General features: G+C 40.1%; 1 protein-coding gene across 1 annotated transcript in view; it reads right to left on the reverse strand.

Moving 5' to 3' along the window:
- LOC111869079 (protein argonaute-2) overlaps positions 1–10,845 on the reverse strand; it is a 96,108-nt gene extending 85,263 nt beyond the window's left edge. Inside the window, exon 1 of the mRNA XM_023860292.2 lies at positions 10,187–10,845. The gene's annotated coding sequence lies outside the window, so the exon portion shown is untranslated. The remainder of the gene's footprint in view (positions 1–10,186) is intronic.
- Positions 10,846–14,146: the final 3,301 nt, after the last annotated feature.

Consider the following 14,146-nt stretch of genomic DNA (forward strand, 5'->3'; position numbering starts at 1 on the left):
GTCGGGTATTTGAACCCGCATACTATGAGTCATGAGGTGGGAACGTTACCTCTAGACTACGGAGGCCGCTGAGCCCCAGTATATTACTGTTTGACAGTTATGGTCTTGTTTTCTGTGGAGCACCCTCTCTGACGAGAGGACAGGTCTGTCTTGTGTATATGCTGCTGGTCCTTACCAGTGCAGTCTTTCTCAGGTCCAAGTCCCTTGGTCAAAGTCATATTGCGACTGACGGTCGGTCAGTCAGTCAATCTTGGTGTGAACCTAAAGTGAGCTCTCTAGCTCAACTGGGGTCAGAGCAATTTTACAAACTGTGTGAAGCCCATGAAACTAAATCAACTTTCAAACTCGATACCCTTAGATTTCTGCAGCTGAAGTTTAATGCACAAGTTCGGCTTCCAGGAACATATTGTGTAGAATGTTGAGGGTTTTTGAATGTTCTGACAAGACACAGCAGCTGCCATCTTCAATGTCTTTAGACTGTTTTGGCAGCTCTTATAGACAGACCTTACAGTAAGCACTGAGTCAGAGGTGAGGCCATGACTGGACAAAACAGAGGAGTGAAGTGCTATCCAATAGGGTGTGATCATATAGCAATCCTATGTTTAAGCAAGAGATGAAATGACTACATGCAGGTCAGTTCTTGGAAAGCCATCAGTCACTCAGCTACTCAAGAATTTCCCAATATTTTATGGAACCCAGAGGTGCATTACCATGTTCACAAAAGCCCTCAAATGGTCACTATCCTAAGCCAGATAAATCCAATCCATACCACCCTATCCTGTTTCCGTAAGGTTCATTTTAATATTATCCTGCCAACTATGTCTAGGTCTTCCCAGTAGTTTCACTCCTTCTGGCTTTCCCCACAGAAATCCTATACGCATTCTTCTTCTCCCCATGCATGCTCCATGCCCTGCCCATGTCATCTTCCTTTAGTTGATCAGTGCGAAGAGTATTCTATAAGTTATGAAGCTTCTCATCATGCGGTTTTCTTCAAACTCCTATCATTTCATCCTCTTCGGTCCTCAGCACCCTATTCTACAGTACCCTCAGTCTATTCTTCCTTTAATGTCAGAGACCAAGTTTTAAACTCATACAAAACTACAGTCAAAAATACAGTTCTGTGTATTTCAAGTTTTATGTTTTTTGACAGCAGATTAAAAGACAAAAGATTCTGAAATGAATGGTAGCAGGCATTACCCCAACTCACTCTGCTCTTAATTTCTCAATGAATCAAATTTTTATTTATTGTCATTCCCAAATATGTGAACTCTGCCACATTAGCTATCTTCATGTTACGATTCTTCCCTGCATTTTCGTGATGAGACATCAATACAGGACAAAAGGCAATAAAAAACTTTTTAGGAACCACATGGTGTGGAGAAGAGGTGAAAAAAGGCACTTGTGACCATGTAATTAGGAAAAGTAACACAGAACAAGTTTTTAGCAACCACACATTAGGATAAGGAGTCATGTGACTGGGATAGCTTTAGCTTTCTTTTTTATTTGTAACAATTGCACACTACAGGTAGTTTTTTAAGTTTCTTGGAGTGGGGTGAAGCTGTGCACTTGGTACATTGGCCACTAACTGGCTCACTGTACCAGCCCTGGATGATAATGATGAATGTGGAGCAGTCAGTGGAATGAGAACTGGCAGGGGAAACCGAAGAACTCCCAGAAAACTTGCCCCAGTGCCACTTTATATCCAACATGACCTGACCTGGGCTCGAACTTACGCCGCCGCGGTGGGAAGCCGGTGACTAACCGCCTGAGCTACGGCATGGCCAACACTATAGATATGGATGGTACTACACTGCAGAAAGACTGATCCCTGCTCCTATGTACAAACAGAAGAACTCTTTCCATGCTGGGCTTCAGCAAACAAAATTACGAGTTAGTAAATAGGTCACAAATTCAAGTGAAACAGCTGTAATTGGCGTAATAGGTTCTTTATGTGTATCACTAGGTAGCGGCAAAGTCCAACTTCATGACAATCTAGGTAGCAAACGTGCATGCGCATGTTCAGAGGCTGGTTTCAGTAGTCAAAACGGGGACCATACTTGAGAAGTGCACTATCGAAGAGAATTCTGTAGTGCGTTTTGTGTGTGTGGGCAAAGGGACTGATGCAAAGGATATGCATAAATAAATGTTTCCTGTTTACATTAGGAAGCGTTTGTTGCGGAAAGTGGTCCACAACTGGGTCCAGAAATTCTCTCAAGGACATCTGAAAGTCGCAGATAATGCCTGACGAAGTGAGGAAGTGGCTGAGACAACAGTCAAAAAGACTACTATACTGCAGGTCTCAACACATTGGTAAAGCGATGGGATGGGTGTACCAATGTTGGAGCACGATATGTCAAGAAATAAATTTTTTTCAGGATTTATACGTTTTGTAACCATTTGAGACCCTTTTACTGAATTTCCCTCATAGTTTTGAGACATAAAATTACTTCTTGAGGGGAGGGGGGCACGTAATGAAACATCATCACAAAGAAGAAGGCCCCTGGGGATCTTCTGCAGGACAGTGTATTAGAATCACTGGACTAAACCACTAGCCTCCATCTGGTGCCAAGATTAGGAATTATATCCACTCTCCCTATATGCCTTCATGGCATGATGCTTGGGCATAGGGACAATTTTACCACACACTTTTTCTGGCTAAAAGCATATTTTCTCAATTACATATAGTTCAGGGAACCATGGTAGCGCGCTCAACATAGTGACTGGTTACATGCTGGACGCCTGAGGGATCAGGGTTCGAGTCCCAATAGCGATAAGACTTTTTTCTCCTCTCAACGTCGTGCAGACCGGTTCTGGGGCCCATTCAGCCGCCTGTCCTATGGGAACCGGGAGCTCTTTCCCTGGAGGTATGGCAGCTAGGGCATGAAGCTGAACACTCACTTCCAGCTCTCCCATAGGTCAAGAATATGTGGATCTACACATCCATTCCCTCATACACCTTCCTGGTATAGTGCTTAATTAGCTAAACACAAGGAAAACTGTAATTTTACATATAATCCCATAAAATATGTATGTATTCATTACCTAACACAAATGCTTCTCCACAAACAGACTATCATACTCATCCCACACATACCAGTTTCCACACAAAATTGTCGTACTACAAACAAAACAAACTCCGTGGCCTATAGTCCACAAGCGAACTATACCATTATCATACTTCAAACTTAAATGCAGCACAAACAAAACAAAGCAAACTATGAGTGACAAATAACAGCAACTCCTTACTTCAGGTGTATTAAATTGTTATGAGTTCTGTCTGTGGCTTCGCACACATCCAACCTAAAATTCAGCTGCTGTTATGTAAGATCCAATGTATCCTATTTCCATATCATATTTTCTGATGAGGAACTATTCCACTTGCAAGGCATTATATAGGGTATGTCAAAAAGTATGCACAATTCATCTACTAAATACATCTACCAATACATAACTCACAAGTATATAATTCTTTTAATATAGTCCCCATGCTTTTTAGTACATTTGGCCCAGCACTGTACAGGTTTATATATGAAATGGGGGGGGGAAACGTTTCTGACCAGACGGCACAATACATATGCTCTGCCTTCCTCAACTCATGGTTGCTGGCAAAATGATGGCTTCTTAAAGCATCTCTGAGAGGTTCAAACAGAGGAAACTTCAATGGATCAAGGTCAGGGCTGTATGGCACATGTTCTAAGACCTCAGAGTGTAGCAGCTGGAGTGTTTCAACAGTACAGACAGCCACTGACACGGAGTAACAGAACACCTCTCCTCAGCATTTAACACAAATCACCAGCTTCAGCTTGTGGCACAGTATCTCAATGTGATGTGCACTGACTATCGTCATATCCCTTTACTGATAATGCTCAAGGGTTGATCCTTGCAAATCCCCAAAAAGGTCAGCATAACTTTCCCACCATTGTGAATCAGATCTGAACTTTTTCACAGAACATTGAGTGTTTTCATTTTACACTCTGGTGGATTGTTTTGTCACAAATATTAATGTGATTAAAAAAAGGCTTCACCTTCTTGGTGATACTGCTTCAAAAAGCAGTTACAAATGTTGAAATAGTTATGCTTATGCTTTTCCACAAGCTACTTTGGAACCAACAACGCAAAAACTTTACAGAAGTGAAATCTGCAATGGATGATTTCATAGGCAGTATCATAACTAATCTGCACTTGATCTGCCACTTCGTAGATTATGGCCAACCAGAAGTTGAAAATTACTGCACAGATGAGTTCAGTCTTCCCCTCAGCAGTCAATATAGACAGTTCAGCTGGTCATTCCTTGTCAGTTTGGCCATGTTTTAACATGTAAATCGATCTGTACCTCCATCACTCTGGCAAAACACTGTCACATACTGTGCTATTGGCCTTTGATTAATTTCCACACCTTTCACAACTTAGCCCACAACAAATCGAACCCTTGCACACTGGTCTTCTTTGGTGCACAAGGTAAGCAGAGAAGCTATGTTGACACCACTAGTGTTGAAAAATTGCTGAACTGCAAAGGTCCAATAAGTCATTACAAAAATTGGGTTGTGTGCACATTCAGCAGTGGAGCTGATCACAATAAAGAACGACAACATTTTGTTGATACTTTCTGTTTTGGCAGCATATATTAATATAACCGCTGGATCTGGAGTTCCGGTTCACCCAATACCTATGACACAGACACTCCTAATGTGAATGTGTGATGTATACTCATAAGCACATAAGTGATAGATCAGTTTCACTTTCAGAAAAACAAAAGGCAGTAATGTATACTTGAACATGTTTGAAATTTACACCTTCCACAACCTGAAGGGTGTGCAACCGTCATCTTCCAGCAAGACTGGAAACTTCACATTTAATAACACTGTGTGGTAAGCACTGAATGGCGAGTTTCTGAATACATAGGGTGACAGATTAGAACCAATTTCTTGGCACCCCTTTCCATCCAATAGATATCCTGCCAGGTAAAGGCGTGTATTCATCAAAAGGAATGCCATTACAACAGTTAAATGCAAGGCTACTGAACGTTATGGCACATGCCAACGGCTGATGTGTGCCAAGCTATGAAGATACTCGAACCAAAATGCTACATCCAAAATAGAAACTTTCTGTTATTTATTAAGTCACAGAAAAAGCGACCTCCATAGTCTAGTGGTAACGTTCCCACCTCATGACTCGTGGTACGCTGGTTCAAACCCGGCGGAGGTCGTCGAATTTTTAAGGGCGGAAAAATTCAGGGAACAAGTCCTCCGGGAGGGACTTTAAGCCGTGGGTCCCGTGTCGTAGCTTTACGGCACGTAAAAGAACCTCATATCTCCAAAGGAGGTCACTGAGCCAAATTCAGGACGTTTCCCGCCCAACAGTAGTCTCTAACGCCTCTGACAGATGGGGGAAACCATACCGCCAAGCCAGTACAGGCCGAACTCGCTGGCTCGGTCGGGACTGATGGTACGCACCAATATCGGTAGGGTATAGAGACTGGTAGAATATCATAGAGGGAAGCACAATGGACCAATACTGATCTAAGTGCATGGGGAAACCCACCCTCTCCAATAACTAACTAACTTAACTAAGTCACAGAAAATGTCATTTCAATTTTCAAAGAAAACATTACTGTATGAACAGTGTCGTATAAAACAAAAACATACAAAACAACAAAAATCAAAGTGTACCGCAACAGGTTCTATGCTGGAAGAAAGGAAAACAAAAGCATGCTGTTCTGGCTACGATGTATGACACTGATGCTCAACTACAAGTTGGCTCCAGGAATGCTGCTGCATTGCCTGATTGCACAATTTTACATTTCAAATGTATCATGTACGATCTAAAAGTACGTAGTTTCAGTCTGACTTGCTGCCAGTGGATGCAAAAAATACTGACCCATGTGTTTTTAATCATACTATTAATTATGAAAAGTATATTAAATCAGGAACAAAGGCAACAATTTTGCTGACAGTAGCAAAACACCGATTCATATCCGAAGACCACAAATTCCATCTTTCACCTTATGAACGAGATTTTTATTACAGCTACTCAATGGGTGCGAAGTGAACTCCCAAATGTGACAACCTTATAATCAAGGCATCACTGACCACTGACCTTCTCAAATGTCTTCTCCAATAAGCTGATGTAAATAAACCTATTCAAAGTACACATAATACTAGCTGCCAGAGCAGAGAATTTATATGCTCTTGAGGCTATTCCCTCCCAAACGCCACGCTAAAACAAGGTGGCTATCCGAAACTTTCGGACCACTGCATGAGACCTGGAAGGCACTTGGAATGCCTGCATCAACTATAAGTAACTTCTCTATGCTGCAAGCAGAGAGCATGCTGGCTATTAAATCAGATGAAATCACTTTAAAGAAAAAGGTAAAGGTAAAGTTGTCCATGTGCTTAACTAATTAAGCACTATGCCATGAAGGCGTATGGGGGAGTGGATGTATAGATCCACATTTCCTTGACCTCAGCAATAGTTGGAGGTGAGTTGTCAGCCTCACGCAGTGGCCGCTTTACCCCAGGGGAAAGACCGCGGTACCCACTGGATAGGAGGTTAGGTGGGCCCCAGAGCCGGCCCGGATGACGTGAAAATTCTTACCCCCACCGGGACTTGAACTCTGACCCCTTGGTCGTCCAGCCCGTAGCCAGTTGCTATACCGAATATGCTATTCCGGCTCCTTCTACTTAAGTATCATCCCAATATCTGCCGAAGGTAATAAAAAAACATGAAAATCACATCTACTCCACATATGAAGCCACAATATCCGCGACAAAACATACTGTTCTAGTACTTAAGTGAGACTTGTATTTCAAGGTACTTTCTTCAAATCTCAGCTGGGTCACTGGCCATTTTGACTGAGGTTCTTCACGATTTCCTAAGTCTTGCAGACAGTACTTCAATTAGGTTATGGCCATTTCCTTCCAAATCCTTTCTAACTCATCATTCATCAATCAACCAATGCCATACCACTGTCGTGAAACAACAAACTAGAAAATTTGACTCAAACGGTACAGTGGTTGTGAATGATGGATTGTAACAGATGGAGAAAGAAGCAACTATGGCCTATTTTATCCCAGAAATTACTTAGTGGGACTAAGAAAACTAAAAAACGTATCACTCTGGATAAGCAGTCTTGAGTTTTGAAACTAGAACTACCCTGATATAAAGCATGTGTGACAAACCACTTGAAACCAACACGAGGGACAATAAGAAAGAAAACCGTGCCAAGCCTCATTACAGCCACAACTTCAGTTGGAAGAACAGGCATAACAACTCCGTGATTTCAGTCCGCAAGTAAACAATACCGACCGAGTGACCGCCGCTTGTCGGCGAAGTTTAGTGCCAACTTTTTGCGGACAGAGGGTGTCGCGTGGTCAGCGCAACGAATCCCCATGGCCGTTAATTTCGGTTTTCTAGACCGGAGCCGCTATTTCCTTGCAATAGCTCCTCAATTATCATCACGAGGCTGAGTGGAACCCGTTCCAGACCCACTACTTCTCCGAAAAAAAAAATTGATAGCGCCGGGGAAACGAACCCGGACCTCTCAATCTGTAGCCAGGAACGCTGACCAGTAGATCAAAGACGCGGTCGCAAGCATAACACTCAAAATATTAAAAATATGACTGTACAGTATAAATTTGTCATCAGCTGCATACTATGACGAATGTGATTATCTTGCAGAGCAAGGAAGTATGTGTGATTCCCTGCAGCACTCCCAGGTCTGGGAAGTTTTACTGCATACATGGTAATGAAATAATGTGCCACTCTCCTAGTCTACAGTTGACATAACCTCAAATTCGGTATAGCATTGCAAACATAACTAATTTCATGAAGCTAAGCCCTTCTTGAGAAACTGCCAGTTGTGCAGCTACTCAAAAGCTTCCCAGCACTTTATGGAACCCAAAGGTTCATTACCGTGTTCACAAGGGCCCTCCACCAGTCCCTATCCTGAGCCAGACCAATCCAATCCATACCATCCCATCCTATCTCTCTAAGATCCATTTTAATATTGTCCACCCACCTACGCCTTGGTGTTCCCAGTTGTCTCTTTCCTTCTGGCTTTCCCACCAATATCCTACTGTATATGCATTCCTTTTCTCCCCCATTCGTGCTACATGCCCTGCCCACCTCATCCTCCTTGACTTGATCATTCTAATTATACTTGGAGAAGAGTACAAGTTATGAAGCTCCTCATTATACAGTTTTCTCCAACCTCCTGTCACTTCATCTCTCTTCGGTCCAAATACTCTCCTCAACACCCTGTTCTCGAACACCCTCAGTCTATGGTCCTCCCATAATGTCAGAGACCAAGTTTCACAGAACCACAGGCAAAATTATGGTTTTGTACATTCTAATTTTTATGTTTTTAGGCAGCACATGAGAAAACAAAATGTTCTGGACTAAATGGTAGTAAGCCAAATTCAATCTCCTCTTAATTTCCTCCTGAATCAAATTCTGATTTGTTACTTGCAAAAAATTATAACTAGAGCTGCAAAACCGTTTTCAAGACCTCCAGGTAGGTGAAAGCTAACACTGAGAAGGCATGTATTTAATCCATCTTTTGTTCTCAATGCATATATGGGGGAAGGGAAAATGTTCTTTTCAATTTAAACTGCAGAAAACAACATGCTGTCTTCCACGATTTCACTGCTTTGTTTTCCAAGTTTTCAAAATATTAACAATCATAATTAATATTCATCCTCACAGAATGAGATCCCCTTTTCAGTCTTCTGTTTCCAATCTGTATGCACACAAAGACACACACATACTTTACATTCCATGGATTCCAAAGTTAGCCAAAAATTACAGTAAGATGTGAAATAAGTCGTAAAAAAACAAAACATATATGTACAGCACAAATGAAGCTTTCACATAAGAAATACAAAAGAGGGGTCGTACAAAGTATTCAAATGCTTCAAACATATCCACACACATATACCACTACAGACAACTTATGCTATTTATACGAACATTCGAACAGATTACCAGTCATTTTTAGATAACAGGTATTCATCAACAGAGTAAAATGTGTGTATTTATGTATCTTTACAGTGCTAAATTAAATTGTGCTTTCTCACTTGTAACATTTTTTAAACCAGATGACAGATTATTGAAAATGCCAGAATAGCAAGCACTTTTCTCAAAACATGAAGAGGTTGCCAAGTAGTCTATGAGGTTGACGTTTGTGTTAACATTGTATACAGCTATATTTGTCTGTAGACGTTCTTGATTACTTACAATGAAGTTCAGTAATGAAAATACATATTCACATGGAAGAGATCAGATCTCAGAGCTCTTACGCATACCTCTATATGAATTTCTGGGTTTCTCATCCATCATGATTCTGCACAAGTGTTTATTCAAATTCACAAGCTTAGAAATAAATTTTAAATTTCCAAATTGCAGACACTACATTGCGACTTCTAATGGATGTCTACTTCCTAATGAATTCCTGAAAGAATTATTACTTGTCACCCTAAAACTACTGTTATCTAGTTCTAATACAGTGAAGATGTTTATCCAACAAGTTATTCAAAGTCCTTTAACTTGGAAGTTCATAATTATTCAGTGTCTACATTTGTCGTCATTTTCATGTTAGAATAATTCCACGATACGTGATTCCATCGCGTTTTTCAATATGGTATATGATTTCTTAACAAGCATGGACTACCTCTTTATGCATCCAGTTGTGTTTTGCTTCTGCAAATACAAACAATACTAAACAAACATGACGTGCATACATGGTCTACTTGCATATTGTACTACACGTCCGCCCGTTCACATTATCTACATTATTTCCGTTAGCTCCTACCATGTTCATAGGCAAATTTTACACATACTAATACTGCATGCAAAGTTTATATTACGAACCTATTAACGTCAACTGGATGCCGCATGGTATGCGATCCAGCACAGGTGCAGCTATAGCGGGTGGTTTCCATTATGTACTCACCTTCAATGCAATAGTGGGATTAAACTGCATTGTTAATGGTACACGCTGTGAAACGAACATTTTATATGACCCTTGCCACTGATATTCGCAATGGTGAAAGCTGCACGAACAAAAAAAGAACTTGACCTACGCTACGGCGACATTGGTAACATTCAAGGTCGTGTTTATTTTCTACAAAACAAGCCCATCACAAACATACCATGAAGGTAACATAAACACAACTAGTAAACTACTTACGCTTTTCCACTGCAATTAAATGTGTTCTATGGAAGCTGGGGACACTTTTCCAGGTGCATTCAAATATGAAGATACTAACAAAATTAAAAACATGGTGGGAATGCGTATTTATGTTCGTAGTTTATGCCAAGCTCTTTAACTTCGATTGGTAGCCACCTTTCTCTTCCACACCGGAAAGCATGGCAGCAGTGTTTTCCTCGGTCCAAGTCCCCTAAATCGATACTAGCTTTCCCTCTTATCAACTGTCGGTGTTTGCTTTAATGTTTACGAAGAACTCAACAGCGTCGCGACCACACTCATATTATGCGACTGATGACCAACACCTCTTGCTTTATTAAATGCCATTTCACAAGTCAGCTGATGTTACTTTAAAAATATGACGTTAGTAACACTGATATCCATGTACTGTAAAAGTACACGAACAACAAGCCACCATTTCATGACACTCAGGAACAACTGTCCCCCTCTATTAATAACACACCAAATTAACGATACACCACTTCACACAGGCTGTCAAATCCGAAAACCGGTCAAAACGTCAGTGTTTTCCTTTGTACCGCACATACCATCTTTCCTACAAGCACCTGTGCTTTCCTGCACCTTCCAACACGCGAATTCTGTTTGGCTGAAACCATCTATCATATCCTTGCACGCTATTGGTTCCCGCCATTTGAGGGGTTTATTACTTATAACACGTGTTATTATGACGTCAATACAGAATTATCAGCGGCTATACCATTTTATATTGACACAGTTTACTTTCTGAATACCTACTTTTGTGTGTAAGATGCACTCAAACTGAAAACTTAATAAATACAAACTCCCCTATGGATACACAACACACATCGAGAGATGCAGAGACGTTAATTTAAAGAAAAAATAATGACGCATAATGAACAACTTTGTGCTTATGTCCAGAGTGAGATTATGGAAGGGGATTAAATATGGGCAACATCACGCACCTTTTGATTTACTTTTTATGAGTGATACTCTACGATCTAAATTATCCATCCTTTCCATGTGTGTGGTAATTCCATTGCAGGCGATTGCTGTTGCATGTAAAAATATTTTTACTTTTCTTCTAATGTACATAACAGCACGGATAAAATGTGTAGCACTAGCACGGCCAACAAACACATTTACTTCCATATTAAAGTCATGTACAAAAAACAATGAAGATTTTATACTTTCTAACTCTGCTTAGCTAAGTCTTTATTGAGAAGCCAACAGTCATTCAACCACTCAAGAATTTCTGAACATCTTGTGGAGCGAATGGTTCATTACTTTAAAAAAAAACCCGCCACTGTCTCTCTGTCCTGAGCCAGATGAGTCCAGTTCACCTATCCACCCCCTAGTAATTGTTTGACACGTTAATTTTATCCTTCTCCCCTATGTCTAGGCCTTCATAGTGGCAATTTTTTACACCAAAATCCTTGTGCTTACTGCTCACCACACATGACTTGTATACATTGCTTGGGTAAATTTACGAATTAAAGTTCTGATGCCTGCACAAACAAAGGATTCATCATAAGAGTAAACATGTTTTGAAATCGAAATCTGAATATTTCTCAATTACAGCAGAAAAACCTGGCTTTGATTTCATGCCAGTCCAATCCAAAGTTTTCAGTGCCAGCTGTAACTTTTCAAGAATTCTTTTGATGGATATATTATCAGACTAGAATATGTTCAATATACTTCCTTCAGATTTCATATTTTTGGCCTATAACATAAGTTACAGTCAATTTCATTTTGGTCTATTATGCAATGAAAAGCCTACTCTATCCACAGCTCAAACTGATATTTATGCATCCGCTTACAAGAAACTCACCTGTTTGCAGTTTATATAATGACACTGTCAGCAACTAAGATCATACAGTGTTGAATGAAGGTGAATAATTAATGGGAAAGAATGTGAAGCAAGTTGTTGCACCCCAGTGTAAAGTACTGTCCAAGGATTCTCATGGAAGCACTGCAAAAAAGAACCTTAAAAACCTAAGGATAGTCTGGTGTCTGGGCCAAAATTCAGACCAGGTGGCTATTGAATGCAATCCAGAAGCACTACAGCTGAAGTTAACTTGCACAGTTAAGTAACATGTCATAAGAGAAGCTGGTATGTGAAATGAAGATGTAGAATACTTGTCTGAAGCATTTTTGATTAAATGTATATTTCATAAAATTAGACATTCCCCACTGAAATCAATGGTAAACTGAAAATAGTAATATGGGACTCCTGACACCAGAAAAATCCACTCCAACTAAAAGAAATTAAAATATAATTTCAAGTGGAATTATAGTTAAGGTTAGAGGTTTGTTACAATAAAGGGCAATGTGATTCATGCATATTTAAACTATAATAACATTGCTATTCTAAAACAGGCTGTAACATCACTGTTATTGAAAAACAACTTATCAGTACTGCATTACTAATTGGAAAATGTCACAAAAGAATATATCTGTAACTGATTCTACACACTGCATTAATAAAGGAATTTTATGCTCAAGAACTAATAACATGAAGTATATCAGTGAAGAAATTAACAGTCTTGACAAATTGAGGGGTCCCGTGGTAATGTAGTCGATTAAGGCACTGTGCTACAAGTTGGAAGGTCACGGTTTCGATTCCTGATAAGGATACTGGATTTTTCAATTGACCGGCCACACTTTGGCTCTGGGGTTGGCTCAGCCTCTAACAGAAATGAGTACCAGGAATCTTCCTGGGGGTAAAGGGTGGTCAGCAAATACGGCTGACCTCACCGCCATTTGTGAACCAATTGTCTAGAAAAGTGGGAGCCTCGACACCTCACAATCCTATAGGCCTCCACAGCCTATTAAACAGATAACTTTACCGTTTTTACCTTGATAAACTGAAATAATGGTAGTGCCATTTTGTAAAAATACATTTCCCAGTGGAATTTCAAGTAAAATCTTATTTATTCCCTCTTATTTCCTAGTAAGGTCTATTATTGAAGAGACTAACGACACTGGACATATATTCATACCACAGAAATTTTTTATTATTTTGTAACTGAATATATCTGAAATTAACAAACCATATATAGAGTGTACTCAGTGCTGTTCATGGAGATCTGAATTCAAGTAGTCATATAGACAAACTCCCATCACATTACCTACACAGACCTATCAAGTGTCCGCTTGGTTTATCATTTTGGTTTCAGACTACAGCTATTGACACAATTTTACTAAGCTGGTCTATATAGACATCTTCTATGTAACTGTTTATAAGGAAAACAAACTTCCTAATCTTTGTAAACTAAATCACATCGCATGATAAATACTAACTGCACTTCACAATTCCACATCAAAATTATCAGTACTCATAGAACAGACACAATACACGGAAACACAAAAGACTGCTCACTCATTTATGTTCTACTAAATAAGGTATGCTTCTGCAACATGTTAATGCTCAGCAGTTCATTGCTCTGGTAACCTGAAATTCCATGATTACTCCACTTTCACCCACCCTTGGAAAACTTGCACATATATACATATACAGGGTGTCCCAGGAGGAATGGACTAAACTTCGGGAGGGTGTTCCTTATGTTAAAGTATGCCGATATAACCCAAAACACCTATGTCCAAAGTTGAACGGTTACGGAGATAATGGCCCGAGAAAAGTGTGGTCTTCTAGCGGGTCTACGGACTATACCATTCAGCTGAGAGGCTTTATCTATGTTTGTCCTTGAGTGCCGAGATTCACCCTAGCCGTACTTATGTAGTTGGCTTTATCAGAACGCGCAGTCAGCACGTTACGTCAGCGCTTGCCATTCATGTGTCATGTATAGTGCTTGGAAACCCTAAGGACAATTATGACATGGCGAGCGAGTATTTTGTACTTCAATTTTATGGCTTCATGTCACTCACAAGTTAGTTTGATGTTACGTACATTATTAACATTACAGAATCCACATATTCCTGCCAGTTTTAATATGTATTTTG

The sequence above is a fragment of the Cryptotermes secundus genome, unplaced genomic scaffold (genome assembly GCF_002891405.2).
Source record: "Cryptotermes secundus unplaced genomic scaffold, Csec_1.0 scaffold455, whole genome shotgun sequence".
Classification (NCBI taxonomy): Eukaryota; Metazoa; Arthropoda; class Insecta; order Blattodea; family Kalotermitidae; genus Cryptotermes; species Cryptotermes secundus.